Below are 18,740 nucleotides of genomic sequence, written 5' to 3' on the forward strand. Positions count from 1 at the left end.
AATGAAAGAACGCTTTCTGGTTAAGACATGCCTGAAAGGATTTTCACAGAAACCTAAATCTTGGGAAAGGGCAAATGTTCTCACAAAAGGTGTATGCTTGCTGTACCAGGGCATTAACAGAATCAGTGCTGGTAGCCTTCAGCTGGAAGTCAAGGCCTTCAACATCTTTCCTTTTGACTTCACAAATTCAGAGTATGAGAAGACACTGAAAAGAAACTAACTACATTAAAAAAAAAAAAACTCCACAGATGTAAATGATCCAACGTTTAACTTTCTGAAGAACATTAATTTCATTTTTAGAGGAAAAAATCAGTAGTTTAGAACTGCATTAAAATATTAATTTATTTTTCTTTTCAAAAAGGCAGAGTTACAGAGAGAGAGGGAGAGAGATAGCTATGTTCCCCATCTACTGGTTTACTCTCCAAAATGCCTACAAAAGCCACAGCCAGGACTGAAGTCAGGAGCCTTGAACAAGTCCATCCAGATCTCCCAAGTAGTTGAGCCAACACCTGCCGCCTTCCAGGGTGCACATTATCAGGAAGCTGGAATTGGCAGTGGAGTGGGGACTCAAACCCAGGCACTGCTATGTGGGATGCCGGCATCCCAAGTAGTGAGTTAACAGCTGTTTCAAGTGCCTGCCTCCAGGACCATTTTTATATGATAGTATGAGTTTAGAAAGCACTACAAAACTGGCAGTTAAATAAATAAGTAGACCAGTAAAACGGTGCTCTATTTAAAATATATTAACATTTTAGAGAACTAGTGGTATGTGGCTGGTTGACAAAGGCCTGCTCACATCCCTATGAAACATACATGGGCAGTTTCCATCTTCTGAATGGTTTCTGTTTCTAAAGACTGTTAATTTTGATATTTGGAACAAGAGAATATATTTTCTTATGGAAATAATGTTATGAATGGTGATTCTAGACCAGCCTATAGAAACAAACGAGATACTGAATATAAGCAATAAAATCTCCAAATCTAAGACAAGACAAAAATATCCCCACAACTAAGGAACCATAAGTTAAAAAAAATATTTAAAATATATAACACTTTCAAGATGAATAAACTCTAGAGATCTGCTGTGTGACTCTGGGCCTATAGTTAACAACACTGTACCATGCACTTAAAAGGGTAAATCTCATATTAAGCAGTCTTAGTCACAATCAAAATATGTAAAAATTTAAAGACAGTTATCACCTCACATGTCATAATATGAGTGATCAAGCAAACTTTTAAACACCTAGATGAATAATGAAAAGATGTTTAAAAAGTCTCAAACCTGTTTATTTATTTTGACAGGCAGAGTTAGACAGTGAGAGAGAGAGAGAGACAGAGAGAAAGGTCTTCCTTCTTTTGGTTCACCCCCCAAATGGCCGCTACAGCCGTCGCACTGCGCCAATCCGAAGCCAGGAGCCAGGTGCTTCCTCCTGGTCTCCCATGCAGGTGCAGGACCCAAGCACTTGGGCCATCCTCCACTGCCTTCCCGGGCCACAGCAGAGAGCTGGACTGGAAGAGGAGCAACCGGGACAGAATCCGGCGCCCCAACCGGGACTAGAACCCAGGGTACCGGCGCCGCAGGTGAAGGATTAGGCAAGTGAGCCACGGCGCCAGCCTCAAACCTATTTTTATCACTAACATTATTTTAAACATTTTCAACTATGACTAGAATTAGTTTCTATTTATACATTTAATAAATGGATGTTATTTTTTTACATGCCAACAAAAATTCCACAACCCCACACTGTAGACTTTTCACTTTTTAAAAGATTTATTTTATTTATTTGAAAGAGAGTTACAGAGAGAGGCAGAGACAGAGAGAGAGGTCTTCCATCCACTGGTTTACTCCCCAGATGGCCGCAACAGCCAGAGCTGCACTGATCCAAAGCTAAGAGCCAGGAGCTTCCTCCGGTCTCCCACGCGGGTGCAGGGGCCCAAGGACTTGGGCCATCTTCCACTGCTACCCAGGCCATAGCAGAGAGCTGGATCAGAAGAGGAGCAGCCGGGACACAAACCAATGCCCATATGGGATGCTGGCATTTCAGGCCAGGGCTAACCTGCTGTGCCACAGAGCCAGCCCCAGACTTTTCATTTTTGGCCTGGTTTTACTATGCTAAGCCCAGTTCCCAAGGCTTTCTGTTAGTATAGTTTCTTGAGGACTGTGGCAGAATCAGCTGGGTTGCTTATTAAAAGTTAGGTCCCTGGGGCCCTACTTTAGCCTTCCTGGATCCAAATTGTAGGAGGCCCAGAAATTTGTCTTTTAATAAACTTCTTAGCTATTTATAAGTTATATGCTCAGTGCTAACTTTTGAGAACAGTTGTACTAGTAATAACAATAACTGCTACTTTTATTGAGCATTTACTAGATGTGAGTTGCTAGTCTAAATTCTTAACATATATTCACTCATTTGACTTCAAACAATCCTATGAGGTTGGTACCCCTAGTATTCCCACTTCAAAAATGAGGAAATTGGAGGCAGTGGTAAAGTGAGAAGCTCTATGACTTCATAAGTGGCATACAGGTACTTGGAGTCTCAACACTTTCAAGGTCCTGTTCCAAGAATGGTGCTCAGACCACATTTTCTTCTGCTTCTTTGGTCTGCCTGATTCAGTTCAATCGCACATACATATAAAGTTCAATGGCATTAGTGGCAGGATAAGAGGCAGATGGGATGCTTCACATGAAAGGCAGATACAGTAGGAAGGAATTAAAAGGAGGGGCCTTCTGGTTGATGTTGGGGGCACTAGGTTCTACCCCCTTAGCTCCTAGGAGGGCACTAGACCTGGAGCTCTCCAAGCAGGCACTGGATAGAGAGGATGGTGTCCACGTAGCTAGGAATAAATACACAGTAAATCTCAATTGCCTGCTTGTTAGCCAAAGGGGCAAGTTGGAACGGAAGCGGGAAGAGGGTTGGAGAAAGGGCTCATTTTGTCACGGCCTCTTGTTGGCTCATCCACATACTCATCCTCCCATCTGTCCGCCTGGTATTTACTGAGGTCCTGCTATATTCTAGGCAATGGGCTCTATTTGCTGATGTGACAGAGATGAAAAAGCTGAGAGTTACTGTTCTCACATAGCTCATAGCTCATGAATTCCAATTATAACCAAAGGCTCAGAAACTTATGATCCTTTTGTCCCAAGCAATATCAACTAGGAATGATCTCATTGGCAGCCCTAAATTGGAGGCAATCTGTATGTGTATGCATTACATACCAACTTTCAATTTCTCCTTCAATTTCTGTGGCCGTATTTTTACCGTTTAGACTAAAAATACTTGTTGTTGAGTGATCCCAGTTTAAAAAAAAGTATTTGGGAAATGTGGCAAAACAGGTAAATAAGAAGTCACCAATGGAAACAAGTAAGTGCAACGGAACATTAAATGTTTCAAAACAGTAAGCAGAAACATGGTGCTTTTGGACTTCTTATGCTTGTGGACCATCTTCATATTGTATGCTGCCTATGCAGGACTAGAAGTTCAGATGTTTGCCAAGGTCTGGGGACAAATGAGAGGTAGTTGGGTTCTTTATTACCCTCGATCCCCCGCCCCAATTCCATTACATACAAAGAATATGTACATATAATAACATGACTTGGGACCTTACTTGCTATCTTAGATTTTCAGCTAAGGCCAAGAGCAATGACACCAAGTCTGCTAGGAAGTTGCCAGGTCTGCCCTTCGGCGTTTGCTCAAAGGCAGCCACAAATGGAACTTCCATATTCACCACTAACTGAGGCAGAAGCCTGGAATTTGTAGGAGTCACAGGACTGAAGAGAGCAAGTGTTTGATTTTTCCCTTCTCTTTCTTGTTGGGGAGGAAAGAAGAGAGAATCCTGTCCTCCCTTCACGCCAAGTGAAGAGTGGTAGATGCTCCAAAACAACCATGCATAGAACTGAAGGTGCCAGCAGCTTGTGGCCCCATGTGGGTGCACTAGGAAGGATCTGTGCGTGAGAGACTCCTTGGGGCAGACTGATGTGTGGTGTTTGGGATCCTAAGTGAAAAGATAATGGTGCCTGCCTCTTTCTGGCTGGAGACTACTAAGGGCAGCCCATAGTGGATAAGAATGTGTGTTTTCCTTGAGTCTAGGAGATGCCTTAGAAGGTAATCTGGCTGGAGCCAACTTGATGGAGTCCTGCTCAAGAGGACCAACTGCATAGAGCAAGAGGACCCAGAATTAAGGAGCTATGGGGTGGCCTCTGGGCGTAGGAGCCAACAGGGTGCTGTGGAGACCAACGGAAAATATACAGCATCAATAGCCTAGGAGGAACTAGCTGTCTGAAATATGTGATCATAACATGTCGATGAAGCGCTTCTCTCTTTTCCACGACTACACTCTTGAGTTCTTTGACATTATGCTGCAGTACCTAGCATGGGGCTGATTAACAGATGTTTAGTGAGTAAACACAGATGTTTAGTAAGTAATATCAAGAGATATTAGTAATAGGGAAAGTGTAGTGTAGTTTACTATGTGTGACAAATATATCATACTGATATAAGATGTTAATGGGGGAGTTGGGTGTGGGGTGTGGTGTATGGGAACTCTTTTGTACCACTTCATGATCATTGTTTTGTAAATTTAAAACTATTCCTAAATTAAAAGTTTATTTAAAAATGAGTATTTGAACTAGCTTGTAGATTATAAATAGATATCTGTAAAAAATTCAGAGTACACTTGATCATAGCCAAAAGGTCAAGAAGCAATAAAAAAATTCAGAGTAACATAAAAATAAACACACCAAGAATATTTATTTAGCTTGTTTCTTTAGAAACCAGATATCATTTCTCTTTGGTCCTGCTTATATAATAAAAAAAACTACTTCAAAATTATGAAATACATTTTGACCATATATAGCTCTTTTTTTTTTTGACAGGCAGAGTTAGACAGTGAGAGAGAGAGACAGAGAGAAAGGTCTCCCTTCTGTTGGTTCACCCCCCAAATGGCCACTACGGCCTGAGCTGCGCTGATCCGAAGCCAAGAGCCAGGTGCTTCCTCCTGGTCTCCCATGCGGGTGCAGGGCCCAAGCACTTGGGCCATCCTCCACTGCCCAGGCCATAGCAGAGAGCTGGACTGGAAGAGGAGCAACCGGGACAGAACCAGCTCCCCAACCGGGACTAGAACCTGATGTGCTGGCGCCGCAGACGGAGGATTAGCCTAGTGAGCCGCGGCGCCCATATATAGCTCTTTAAAAATTGTTTTAAAAGAATTTACTTGAGAGAGAGAGAGAGAGTGAGCGAGTGAGCCAGGGAGCACAAGAGTGAGCTCCCACCCACTGATTCACTCTAGGAACATAATCTGGGTCTCCCACATGGATGATAGGAACTCAAGTCCTTGCCCCATCACAACTGCCTCCCAAGGTTTGCAATGGGGTGGGGTGGGGGAGCTGGAGTCTTAACTGCTAGGCTAAATGTCCCCTCCCTAATTCTTTTATTTGGATCTTGCAAGTCTGACTTACTTCACAATATTTTCAAGGTAGAAGAGACATAGATATCAACATGCTCCAACTCCTCCATTTTAAGGAGAAAGTAAAGGAGTCGGGGAAGTGCTGTGCTCAGCATCAGCTAGCCAGAGCAGCAAAGCCTAGAAGTTGGCCTACTAACACACAACACTTTCTCTGTATACCAGGCCTCCTCCACTTGTAGTAGAATTCACTATCACACAAAACCTTGTGCCAGATTCGGCAAATATTGGAGGGGGGGGAAAAACTATACAAAATGCTGCAAGGAAAAAATACACTCAATATGACTTGAAAGCTATTAGCCTGGCAATTGCAAGCCTTGGCGTGTTAAAGAATGTTAGGATCCTAATCCTATCCTGGCCAGACAGGAGATATTTTAGGCTTTGTGGGCCATTCCATCTCTGTCATAATCACTCAACTGCTGCATTGTGCAGAGACAGCAGTTAACAATCCATCAAAGAATGGGTATCGCTGTGTTCTGATGAAACCTTATTTACAAAACAGCTGGCTGGCTGGCTGGATTTGGCCTGAGGGCTGTAGCTTGCCAACCCTTGCTCTAGAAGCTTAAACTCAAGGTAAAGTGGGACAAAATATATTTCATTTCCTTTTGCTATTTGCTTTCCTGAAACTTGAAGCTAATCATGCAGATAAGGGGGCTTCACAAAGTTCATCAGCAACAGAATTCAAAGATATATTTACAATTATCTTGTGGCCAAAAAATGTGAAAGCCAAGTATCGTTTCTTCATAATATGCATTTTTAAATGAAATCTTCAGAGACTGCATTGTGCGTGGATTTCCAAATTTTTTGGCACCAAAATAAACTTATCTTTTCATTTCGCTTCCCATGAACTCTTTGAAATACCTTTGGATTTGTAAAGCTGAGGTATGGAGTGGGGAGGAAGGGGGAGGGAAGAATGCTGATAAACAATCCCTGGAGGAAAACCAGAAATGAATCTCTTGTTGTCTGCTTTCTTTTTGTAATGGAATTAGTTACCCAAGTTTTCTGCTTTTCATTAGCTCCTCCCTTCTCCCCAGCACCAAGGCAAAACAAGGAAATGTGAACAGCTGTAAAGGGGAACAGACTGTCCCGCAGGGTCTAGCTCACAGACAGGCCTGCTCCCTGCCAAGTCTCTGGCAGTGGTTCAGCTATGACCACACACAGCCACACCGATGTGCTTCATTGTTCTGTCTCAAGGATGTCAGCACAGCTCCATATGAAGGTCACATTCTAGTTTTAAGATGGGCTGTGTTAAATGAGGCAGAATAAAGTTGGTGGAAATATGGAATTCAAATCTCCTGATACTGTACTTTCCAGCATAAATGTGAGAAAATCAGCTGATATGTCACTTTTTATGCACACTCAAAGCATGAACTCAAATTTCATTTTTATCAGACTCCATGACACCTCACTCTCTCCTGGGTCCTTAGTACCCAAATAGAAGCCTTTTTTTGCTGATAGCTTATGTGCAGTGGTTATCAAAATCAACATTTAAATTGGGGGGCCAGTGCCGTGGCTCACTTGGTTAACCCTCCGCCTGTGGCGCCTGCATCCTATATGGGTGCCGGGTCCTAGTTCTGGTTGCTCCTCTTCCAGTCCAGCTCTCTGCTGTAGCCTGGGAGGGCAGTGGAGGATGGCCCAAGTCCTTGGGCCCCTGCACCTGCATGGGAGACCAGGAGGAAGCACCTGGCTCCTGGCTTCGGATTGGCGCAGTGTGCTGGCCGTAGCAGCCATCTGGGGAGTGAACCAACGGAAGGAAGACCTTTCTCTCTGTCTCTCTCTCTCTCTCACTGTCTAACTCTGCCTAATTAAAAAAAAAACATTTAAATTGGACCAGATGGAAAGAAGCTATAAGAGAACCATCATGGGTTATGTGTCCCACTAACTTGTGCATAGAGGAACCCAAATCTAAGGACCAGGATGTGTACTAGTTGAGACCAGACTATAACTTTTGCAACTAGACTGTAGACATGGACCAAATAATGAATGGGCTTAGAGCATTACGCAGAACATTGACGTTCATTAGCACCCACCATTTCATCACTTAATTTACAGACTTTAAAGAAGCTTCCTGCTGGAAAATTATTAAAGTTTGCAATAGTCAAATATTTAGCTGCAAAGTATGTAATGAAGTGTGTTTGTGATCCCAATAAAATAGATAATGCCAGCATGCACAGATAACACTGTGCAGCAACAAGAAGAATCGAATGACTTGCTCTGGAAACACAGACTCTCTTATCAGGAACCTTCTTCAGTTTCTGTGAATTGTCTGTGAAGAAGGTGGCTGAAAAGGAACAAAGTTCCAATGTCGCATCTTCCCATGAATTGAGCAAACTAGCTATCTATGTGCAACAGTACTTTTTCATGTACAGTTGAAATCCAGCAAAATATTAGGGAAAGGTGATTTAATACTAAAGCACATGGAACTGACGTTCAGCTAATGTACTGAAGCCCCTTTTGTGAAGGCAGAGACTGGAGCAAATCTTCTAAAATCTAAAAGCCGATTTCTTGGGCTCAAATTTATATATAAACTCATTTTTAGGTTAAAAATATGAATATTCCCTTTCAAAGATCTCTGGCATCATTAAACCTGACAGTCCAAACTTGAAGAAAAGCAGTATATCTAACAGCAACATAAAGACTGTGTGATGGGCAATGTGTGAAAGAAACACACTACAAAATTTAAAATGGCATTTTCCAAAATTTAAGCATCTACAATTAAACTTTGGGAAGAACTTATAACTCGCCCACAGTACAATCACAGAATGATCATGCATCACTGGGATCTTACGATTTGCAAAAACAAATCAAAATCACTCAAGCTTTTTTTCTTTTATGGGGCAAAAAAGGTCTACCTTATAAAGCACCAAAAATTGCTTTTCCTACAAGCGTATATTACACAGAATTTTAAAAATAAATTTAATTTTTTAAATGGGTGAAAAAGGCACACAACTATTAGTTATGCAGTTGATGCCATCCACATGGATACAGGACAATTTTCTTTACACATTATCATTACAATTTGCACTATGCGCTACATTTCTTTTTTTTAAAGAGTTTTTAAAAATTTATTCATTTGAGAGGTAGAGTTACAGATTTACATATATATATGTGTATATATATATATACATATGGAGAGAGAGAGAGAGAGAGAGAGAGAGAGAGAAAGAGAATGAATGGTCTTCCATCTGCTGGTTCACTCATCAAATGGCAGCGATAGCTGGAACTGGGCCCATCTGAAGTCAAAGGCCAGGAACTTCTTCCAGATCTCCCACGCAGGTACAGGAGCCCAAGGACTTGGGCCATCTTCTATTTTTTTCCAAGGCCATAGCAGGGAGCTGGATTGGAGTGGAGCAGCTGGGACATGAACCAGAACCCATATGGGATGCTGGCATCTCAGGCAGGGGCTTAATTTACTATGCCACAGCACTGGACCCTAGATTTCCTTTTAAACACGTAAATAGTTTCAAAAAACACGTAAATAGCTAAATTCTACAAATCTTAAATTTGTTTCTCATCTAGAAAAGCATGTCAGATCCATAAACCTAGGGACTAAAAGCATCAAGAATCCCACCCTGGAATTTAGATTTTCCCATGAGTAAGGTTGAGGATGGCTCCCACACTATGGCCCAGCACTCATCGTACAACTCGAGTTAAAAACAGACATGTATGGGCTGACTCTGTGGTGCAGCAGCTAAGCAGCTGTGTTCAACACGGGCATCCCATATTACAGTGTCAGTTCAATTCCCAGTGGCTCTGCTTCCAATCCAGCTCCCTGCTAATGCGTCCTGGGAGGCAGCAGAAGATGGCTCAAGTACTTGGGCACCTGTCACCCATGTGGAAGACTCATTTTTTCAGCCCGGCCCAGCCCTGGCTGTTGTGGCCATATGGGGAGTGAATCAGCAGATGGAAGATCTCACTCCCTTTCTCTCTGTTAGTCTGCCTTTCAGATAAATCAATCTTTAAAAATTGGACATGTATTTAGTGGCCAATAAGAAGATTCCTGGAAGTTCCCAAGTTATATGTCCCAGGACAGCTTTAGCCTAATGGCACAGCAGTAACATGCTAGCTTCCTTCAAGTTTTAGTAAAATCACGAGGAGGAACACATCCTTACTTAAAAGTCATAAGGAAGCTGGGTTTAGACCGTCGTGAGACAGCGATGCCCAGATAAGCACTTCGGCCCCTCCTTTGCTGAGTGGTATTCTTTAGCAGTGTGTACTGCGTGGTTTCAAGGAAAACGTGAGAACGATGCCCCGGGGAAGCTCCAAGGACACTGCAGGCGGGAGGGCCTGAGACACGACACTACACCACACCACACCACACCACACCGGAGGAAGCTGCCATTTGAATCCTTTGGCCACATGCTGTGTTGGAGGAAGGCATGTCTTCCCTGCTTCAACCCCTCTCTGCCCGAACCCTGCCTCCTCCTTCCTTCCTCACTGCTCCCCCCACCCCCACACACTGCCACCTTGCTTCTCCAGGCTGCCCCTCCACAGTCACTCAATAAAGCTGTCCTCTGAGCAAAAAAATTAAATAAATAAATAAAATAAAAAAATAAAGTCATAAGGGGCCCAGCTGGTCTAGTAATATGCTACTCTAACTAAACCTATTATTCTAGACAGTAAAAAACGTAACCACAAAGTCAGTACATGAGGGCCAATTCAAGATTTCCTGGCAGAGTTGCAAAACACTTTGGACCTTGACGGCAAAAGTTCCCCTAGAAGGCCCTTGTTTTGATCTAGGTTTTATTTGTTTGTGTACAGGGTGGCTTTCGTTTCAATATTATTAGAACATTGCACTTACAAGGATTTATTTTTGAATCCAAGAAATTAAAACTTGTTTGACCTCCTAGTTTAGTCTAAAAAGACTGCCCCTTGGTGGCCTCACAATATAGGCCAGTGTGGCAGAGTTCTGGTCATTTGGCTCTCTTTCTGTTAAACTCAAATACTGACCGCAGATGCCCCAACTTGACTATTCTCTAGGCCTTCTTTTTTGAAGTTGGCAAATAAGTCTCATTTTAAGCCCTGCAATAAACAAACCATAATACCTGTCCTTGAGCAAGCACAAGAAATAAAGTATGGGGAATAACAACCAGTTAGACAGCATGATTTAGGCAGATTTTATTTTGTTTTAATGAAACCTTCTGAAATGGAGTGCTTTTTAATATCAGCTACAAAGAGTTTGCCCAGCTGTGAGCCATTTTCACTATGATACGAATTTTCTTTCTATTTCTTTCACAACCTTACTTCCTAGCCCTGCTCACTATAGATTTGCTGCTTTAAAAGAAAACATTTATGTTGCATTAGGTGTGTTATATGATATTTTATTTAATTACTTTTTTGATATGACTTCTACTTTACATAGGTAAACACCAAGCATTTGTACTAGTAGCTACAGGAAAAATGAATCTCTATTGTGGAAAGTTAAAAGAGAACACCATGAAGTCTGGCAGAAGTGGTTTTATGGGCTAATGTTTGAAGGCACACAAAGACAAGAAAGCAGCTATGTTCTTGGACTATGAACGCTGCAGGCCACCCTATCCAACATTCTTTGAAGGGGGAAACCCCTCCTTTCCTTGAGAATAGCATAAAGAAGAACCAGCGCTTGCTGCACTTTGAAGGCATTTTGAAAATTCCTTTGCCTTCTGGCAAAGTTGCCTATGGTGCCATAAAAAGAGAATGGCACTCTGGGTAGCCATGTACAAGTTCATGCATTATTCTTGGTTTTCTAGAGTAAATTTCAAACATTGATTTCAGAAGTAATTCGTGGAACCAATATGGGAACTGGAGGGACTCCTACAGTCAATAGTACTTTCATGAAAATCACACATTGCCTTAAAACATAAAACATTATCGCTAACTTGGGACCCAGGAAGTGCAACTGATGGAGATGGAACTAAGGCAGAGTTCCCTGCCACTGGACAGTGTTATTCTGAAAATTTGGCTTTTCCTATTTTATAACTGTTTAACAAACATTGATACTGGGCAAACAAAATGTGTCATACACACATAATGGATTATTCAGTCCTTAACAGGAAGGAAATTCTGATATATGCTACAACATGGATGAACCTCGAAGACATTATACTAAAGGAAATAAGCCAGATAAAAAAGAACAATTTAGCTATTTGGCTAAATTGATAGACAGCAGAACAGTGGTTACCAGAGGCGAAGGAGAGTGGGGAGGGGGAGGGGCAGTTAGTATTTAATGGGTATAGAGTTTCAGTTTGGGAAGAGTTCTGGAGATGGATGGTGGTAACAGCTGCATAACAATATGAGTGTACTTAATGCCATTGAACTGTACACTCAAAACTGGTTAAAATAGTAAATTTTAATGTTATATATATTTTAGTATAATAAAAAGACTAAAAAATGATATGTTAAATAAAATTTGCCATAAAGTTATGAAGTTGGGGAAGTAGCAAGTATGTACTTGAATGTGGAAGGAATGATCTAAAAAAATGTTGCTGAGGTGTCCTTATTGAAAAACACAGGAAATTTTGTAATTTATTATGTTTTCAAACAAAAATGATAATCTGGATTTCTTCCATAAGACATATATTACTTAATAAAACAATTATCAAGAGAAAAACAACCCAGTATTTTTGAGTCAATAGTGTTAATGGTAAGTTCTTAGCCATAAAGCTAAATGTTAATTGAGCGTTATGGCTCTGTGATGTGAAGTCTTTTGGGATGATCACCTCCGTGGGCTTCTGGGCACTCCCTAGGAAACGCAGCTTAGATTTGTTGTATTGGTGTGGGAAGCAATGCATTACAAATGACATTACGGACCCATAGCACCCAAGAATCCACAACACACAAAAGGAGCTTTTAACTTAAAATAATACAAAAAGAAAAATAATACAAAAAGGTTAAAACAGGTTATTTTTCAAAGAGGAGATATATTATTTCTTTTTTTGGTACTTTTAAAAGCTTTGTTGAGATATCATTCATGAACCACATACTTCACCTATTAAGTGTAGAGTTTGATGATGTTTAATAAGTTTATATAGTTGTAAAAAATAACATCTCAATTCAGCTTTAGAACATTTCTTTACTCCCTCAAAATTCCTTTGTGTCATATTCAAAAACTCTTTGCTTAACCCAAATTTTAAAAAACTTATAGTTTTCAGCTCTTACAATGAATGTATGATCATTTTGAGGTAATTGTTGTGTATGAGATAAGGGTCTAAGTTCATTTCTTTGCATATGGATAACCAATTGTTGCAGTACCATTTTTTCCCCAGAGACTAGTTTTTCTCCATGTTATTGCCTTAGTACTTTTGATGAAAAAAATTGACCATAAATGTGATGGTTTATTTCTGTACTCTTGTTTTGTTCCATTGATCTATGTGTCTATCCTTATACCAGCACCACACTGTTTTGATCATCGTAGCTATATAGTAAGTTTTGATATCAGTCTTCCAACTTTATTCTTTTTCAAAATTGGGCATTTCCATATTAAATTTTAGGACTACCTTATCAAATTCCACAACGAAATTCTACTGGGATGTCGATAAGGGCTGCATTGAATCTATAGATCAATACAGAAAAAACTGCCATCATAACACCATTGAATCCTCCAACCCATCAATGTATCTCTCTCCATTTATTTGGATCCTTACTTTCTGTCAGCAATATATGGTAGTTTTCAGTGTACAAATCCTCTACTTCTTTTGTTTCATTTATTCCTACGTATTTTATTCTTTGTGATATTTCTTTACTTTTTTTTTTTTTTTAAAGGCAGGAGCCAAGAACTTCCTCTGTGTCTCTCACATGGGTGCAGGGGCCCAAGGATCTGGGCCATCTTTCACTACTTTCTCAGGCCATAGCAGAGAGGTGGATCGGAAGTGGAGCAGCTGGGACTTGAACCGGCGCCCATATGGATGCTAGCACGGCAGGCGGTGGCTTTACCCACTACAGCACAGGCCCCTATTTCTTTACTTTTAATTTCAGCATATTTGTGGCTCACATGTAGAAATAGATAATCTGTATATATTGATCTTGTATTCTGTGACCTTGCTATACTTGCCCACTAGTTCTACTGGATTTTTTTGTAGATTCCTTAGGATTTTAGGCAATCCAGGTCACATCTCTATGACAGCATGACTTCATTTCTTCCTTTCCAATCTTCATGCCTCAAATTTCTTTTCTTGTCTTACTACACAGTTCAGGACTGCCAGTACAATGTTGGATATGAGTGGACAATCCTTATTTTGTTCCTGGTTGTGCAAGTTTTCTATTACTACTTAACACATGATCATACAAGTTTATTGATATCTACATTAAAAAAGAAGAAAAGTTACTTTGGAAATATTCACAATATATATTTCTGTTCTCAGGATGTTTGTGTCATATAGCACTTTTCCATTGACACTGATACTTCAATATACTCATGGAAACACATGTTGGGGTTTCTGTCCATCCAATTAGAAAGAGTGGGATGAGATTCCAAACCCAAAGTAAGCAGCAGTGTACTTCAACTGACAGTTTCAGGAGGCAAGTAGCACAAAGACAATCACCACTGGGCAGGGGCCCACTACCCAGCTGGTTTTATGCCATTATTTGCCAAAGTCAGCTCTTAGAACGAGGTGGGACCCTCAGATGCTACCAGTAGCTTAGCCTCTGAAGGCCCCTCAGATAGGCCTTGTTCCAGACATGAGTGCAAATCAACAGGACTGCAACTTCATGGGTGTCGCTCCCCGTCATCATGGAGGAACGACACAGGACCCTGCGCTGTTCTTTTGTCTGCTCGGCCCTCCCCGGGTTTGCTGCTGGTTCTTCCCGGGTTGGCTACCGTCCCTTCCACCTCCGTGGAAGGGCGGTTCCCCCTGCCACTTTCCCCACTTCCACGGGGGAGCGGCACACCACCGGCCGGCTCTCTCGGGGGCTGCACAGGTGTTCCTCAGGTGTTCCCCTTAGATGTTCCTGGTGCATGCCGTCTCTCTCCTCCTTTATAGTCCTCCTCCGCCAATCCCAACTCGTCTGCCCACACGCCGAGTACGCTGCTCTCCTCCAATCAGGAGCAGGTCCTGCTGTTTATTGGTTGAACTGGAGGCAGCTGTGTAGAAGCTGTTTTCTCCTCTCCCAGCGCCATATTGTGGGAGAGCAGATGCATAGAATAAGTCTTAATTCCAGTAACTTAGTCTAGTCCGAGTTGCTCCCAGTTGCTCCCCACACATGGGAAATTTAGCTTTGGCATTTTCTGACTGGCACTCTCCTTAAACAGCTAAGCTTAACTTTGTATTAACTTACTTCTCAGTTCTCAAATTGCTCAAAAATATTATTACCAGATTATGGTAGAATTTTCATTTTTTCCCCTTTAGGAAACTTCTGAGTTCTAAAAATATGCTTTTCGAAGCAGGACTGCTAATTTGATGTCATCTCTAAAAAGCAAAACAGTAAATCTAGAGTTGTAGTTTTCCAGTCCTAACTGTAGAGCAGATGGAAAAATTTTATTTAACTTTTCCTAAACACTAAAAATTATAATAAGGATGTCAGCCATATAAAAGAGGGAAGATTATAAGTACCAACTTATTTCTAATATAATATTTTAAAACATCAACTTATTAGAAATGCCTATTTGTAACTTAATATCCTAAAGACTTCTAAATCAAGTTGCCACTTGCACCTTGCTTTTTAATGTTTTGCTAATTCAATCACTGATTAGACATTTTGGAAAACATAATTTTCCCTCAAAAATAATCTTAATTAAGTGGAGGTATCACTTTTATTATGGAAACAGCAGTGTATAACAAATGCTAGCAGCTGTTTAGAGGTATGACAGATGGTGGGTGTACGTTTAAAACGTAGGTGTCAAAGTTTGGCAGACAGAGATAAATGTGTCATTTAACAATGTTTTGTAACATTATTGACTTAACAAGTAAACATTCATTCTGTTAAAGGAAAATTTCTACAAGAAATTAAAAGTGAGAACTACCACTAGATAATGTTTGCAAAAGTTTTTTTGTTAATCTGAAAAATCTCTTGTGTTTTCAATCCATCAAAAAGTCATCTGTCAACTAACTATCCAATATACCACATACAAATTTCATCCCCTAACTGACTCAAAATATCATTAAAGGACAAACTACAATTTGACATAACTTCTCAAGAAAGCCCAATTGATGACTGAGTGAGTAACATTTCATTATTTTATATTAGACTTGTGTAATTGGCACTTATACTTGAAGAATGAATTCAGGGTGAAACCAGTTTTTCCATGCTCTACTGGCTTGAATAGTGAATTCTCAAAAGTCATGGCCACCCAGAACCTCAGAATGTGACTTTATTTGCAAATGTCATTTCTTAAGAGGCAGTCATATTGGATTAGGGTGGGCCCTAAATCAAATGACCATTGTCCTTTTAAGAAGGCCATGTGAAGAGACAGACACATGCTCAGAGGAGAATGACATGTGATGACTGAGGCGGAGATGGGAGTGATGTGTCTACAAGCCAAGGACCACCAGGGATTGCAGGCAATCACCAGAAGCTGGGAGAAGCAAGGCACGGACAGATTCTGCCCTCCAGCCTCTGGAGGAAGCATGTCCCTGCTGACATCTTGACTTACGACCTTCTAGCTCATACAACTGTGAATCAACTTCTGTCGTTCTAGGTGATCCGGTTTTTGTATTTTGTTATGGCAACCCTAGCAAACACACATGCCAAATTGTATTTTACTAAAATTCATCCATAGATTGATTGTGTCTGTGAGCCATCTCAGCATGAGTGCTTTAACTTTATAATACAGACATACTGGGCCAAGCAGTTCCTTCTCACGTCTCTGTATTTCTATACAAAATGAGGGGCAGCATACGTGTGCCAGGATGAAACTGATTGGACAACAAATACTTAGAGGTCTCTAGACCTATTTCTTTTCTTTTCTTTTCTTTAAGATTTATTTATTTATTTATTTGAAACTCAGAGTTACAGAGAGGCAGAGGCAGAGGCAGAGAGAGAGAGACGTCTTCCATCTACTGGTTCACTCCCCAATTGGTTGCAACGGATGGAGCTGTGCCCATCCAAAGTCAGGAGCCAGGAGCTTCTTTTGGGTCTCCCACATGGGTGCAGGGGCCCAAGTAATTGGGCCATCTGCACTGCTTTCCCAAGGCCACAGCAGAGAGCGGGATTGGAAATGGAGCAGCCGGGACTTGAACCGGTGCCCATATGGGATGCCGGCACCGCAGGTGGTGGATTTACCTGCTACGCCACTGTGCTTTTCCCTCTAGACCTATTTCTAACTACAGATCCAACTACATAAATGTGCTTTCACAGGGTCAGTGCTGTGGTGTAGCAGGTTAAACTGCCATCTGCAGTGCCAGCATCTCATACGCATGCTGGTTCAAGTCTTGGTTGCTCCACTTCCAATCCAGCTCCTTGCTAATGCACCTGGGAAAGCAGCAGACGATGGTTCAAGTGCTTGGGCTCCTGTATCCATGTGGGAGACCTGGAAGTTCCTGGCTCCTGGCTTTGGCCTGGCACAGATCTGGCCATTGTGGCCACTTAGGGACTGAACCAGCGGATGGGAGATCTCTCTCCCTCTCTGTCTCTCCCTTTCTCTGTAATTCTGACTTTCAAATAAGTAAATAAATCTAAAAAAAGTGTTTTAACTAGCATTGAAATCTGAAAGCCTTTCCCTCTTAGTGGAATCAGAGTTATTTATCCTTTCAGTGTCAATTCTTTCAAAAGGCAAAAGTTGTATTCTGTCCAAATAAAGTTGACTAAGGTTTTTTTTTGAATTTTAAACTTGATATAATTTTAAAGGGATAAGTAGAAAAAATAAGGCTCAGATGATCCCTAGTCTTCCTTAGTGGCTTAACACTTTCTTTTTGTCAGTTTAAAAATTATGGCTTCAAATTTAGCTACTTAGAATATTACTGAATTAACAGGTTACTATCAACATAATAAATTACACAAAATGGCTCAGTGGGATAAGTAACCTTAATCAATCCATAGTTCTTAAAACTATATCATTGGGTGTTGTTACTAAGGATCCTCAAAAAGGAATCAGTTTTGATTCTGCCAAATAATCTAAAATCAAGCATGTATGACATAGCATCAGAAAGAAGGAAAAGGAATGGCCAGATTTGAAAAATTTCTCAAGAGTTGATCACTTCAATATTTCTTTATGAATGCATATCAGAAGTATTTAATTACTAAAAAAATCTTTCTCATGATTGGATTTCCCTATATTGTAGTCACCTGAATACTTCATTGATATTATATCACTGACATGTAGCCTGTTGGCTGTGACATGAGGGATTAATAAACCTTATTTACAGGATGCAGAGTGTGAAGGCTTATGCCATTGATAATTAAACGTTCATTTAATGATGGCTTAGTTTGGAAATTCAGAACGACCTGCATCCAAACACTGGCCAGGCTTTGCCTTCTGGTCAGTCACCTCAGGAGCATTCTGAGGTTCATGTACAGCACGTGTCTTCAAAGCTGGGAGATACCCTGTCTTTTTAATGGGCGTGGCTCCTTTTCAGTGTAACACAGCGGGCTTCCAAACTGAGCCACACTGATGGGGCACATGAGGATGAAAAAAGAACTCAAAGGGAATTTGACTGTTTTCCCTTACTAAGATCTGTGAACCTCTTCTGAAGTTGTGACAATTTCTACCCAACAGTGCCGTAGTTATTCAAAATCAGTATTTCCAGTAAGCTCCAAGAATTTCTGCTGGGGAGGGGAGTGAGTGGCAGCCTGACTGAGTTCTGTGTCTGAATGTCTGTTCCTCCCCGTGCAAACCAGCAGTGTTCCTTCATCTTCCCTGCAGCCTCAAGCTCCCTGCGCCCAGTCACCCTGTTGTCTTGTTAAGAAAACCACAACTTTGAACCCTACTTGGGCTCTCCTGAGCCTCTAAATTATAAAAAGTCCTTGATTGAAAGGCCAGCAGGCCGGCGCCGCGGCTCACTAGGCTAATCCTCCGCCTAGCGGCGCCGGCACACCGGGTTCTAGTCCCGGTTGGGGCACCGGATTCTGTCCCGGTTGCCCCTCTTCCAGGCCAGCTCTCTGCTGTGGCCAGGGAGTGCAGTGGAGGATGGCCCAAGTACTTGGGCCCTGCACCCCATGGGAGACCAGGAGAAGCACCTGGCTCCTGGCTCCTGTCATCGGATCAGCGCGGTGCGCCGGCCGCAGCGCGCAGGCTACAGCGGCCATTGGAGGGTGAACCAACGGCAAAAGGAAGACCTTTCTCTCTGTCTCTCTCTCTCACTGTCCACTCTGCCTGTCAAAAAAAAAAAAAAAAGAAAGGCCAGAAAATCTCTGCAGCAATGACCTAACCA

The 18,740-nt window shown here is 41.5% G+C and overlaps 1 protein-coding gene across 1 annotated transcript in view; it reads right to left on the minus strand.

Annotated features, from left to right (window-relative positions):
- CASK (calcium/calmodulin dependent serine protein kinase) overlaps positions 1 to 18,740 on the minus strand; it is a 368,265-nt gene that overhangs the window by 59,448 nt on the left and 290,077 nt on the right.

Source organism: Oryctolagus cuniculus, chromosome X (assembly GCF_964237555.1).
Source record: "Oryctolagus cuniculus chromosome X, mOryCun1.1, whole genome shotgun sequence".
Lineage (NCBI taxonomy): Eukaryota > Metazoa > Chordata > Mammalia > Lagomorpha > Leporidae > Oryctolagus > Oryctolagus cuniculus.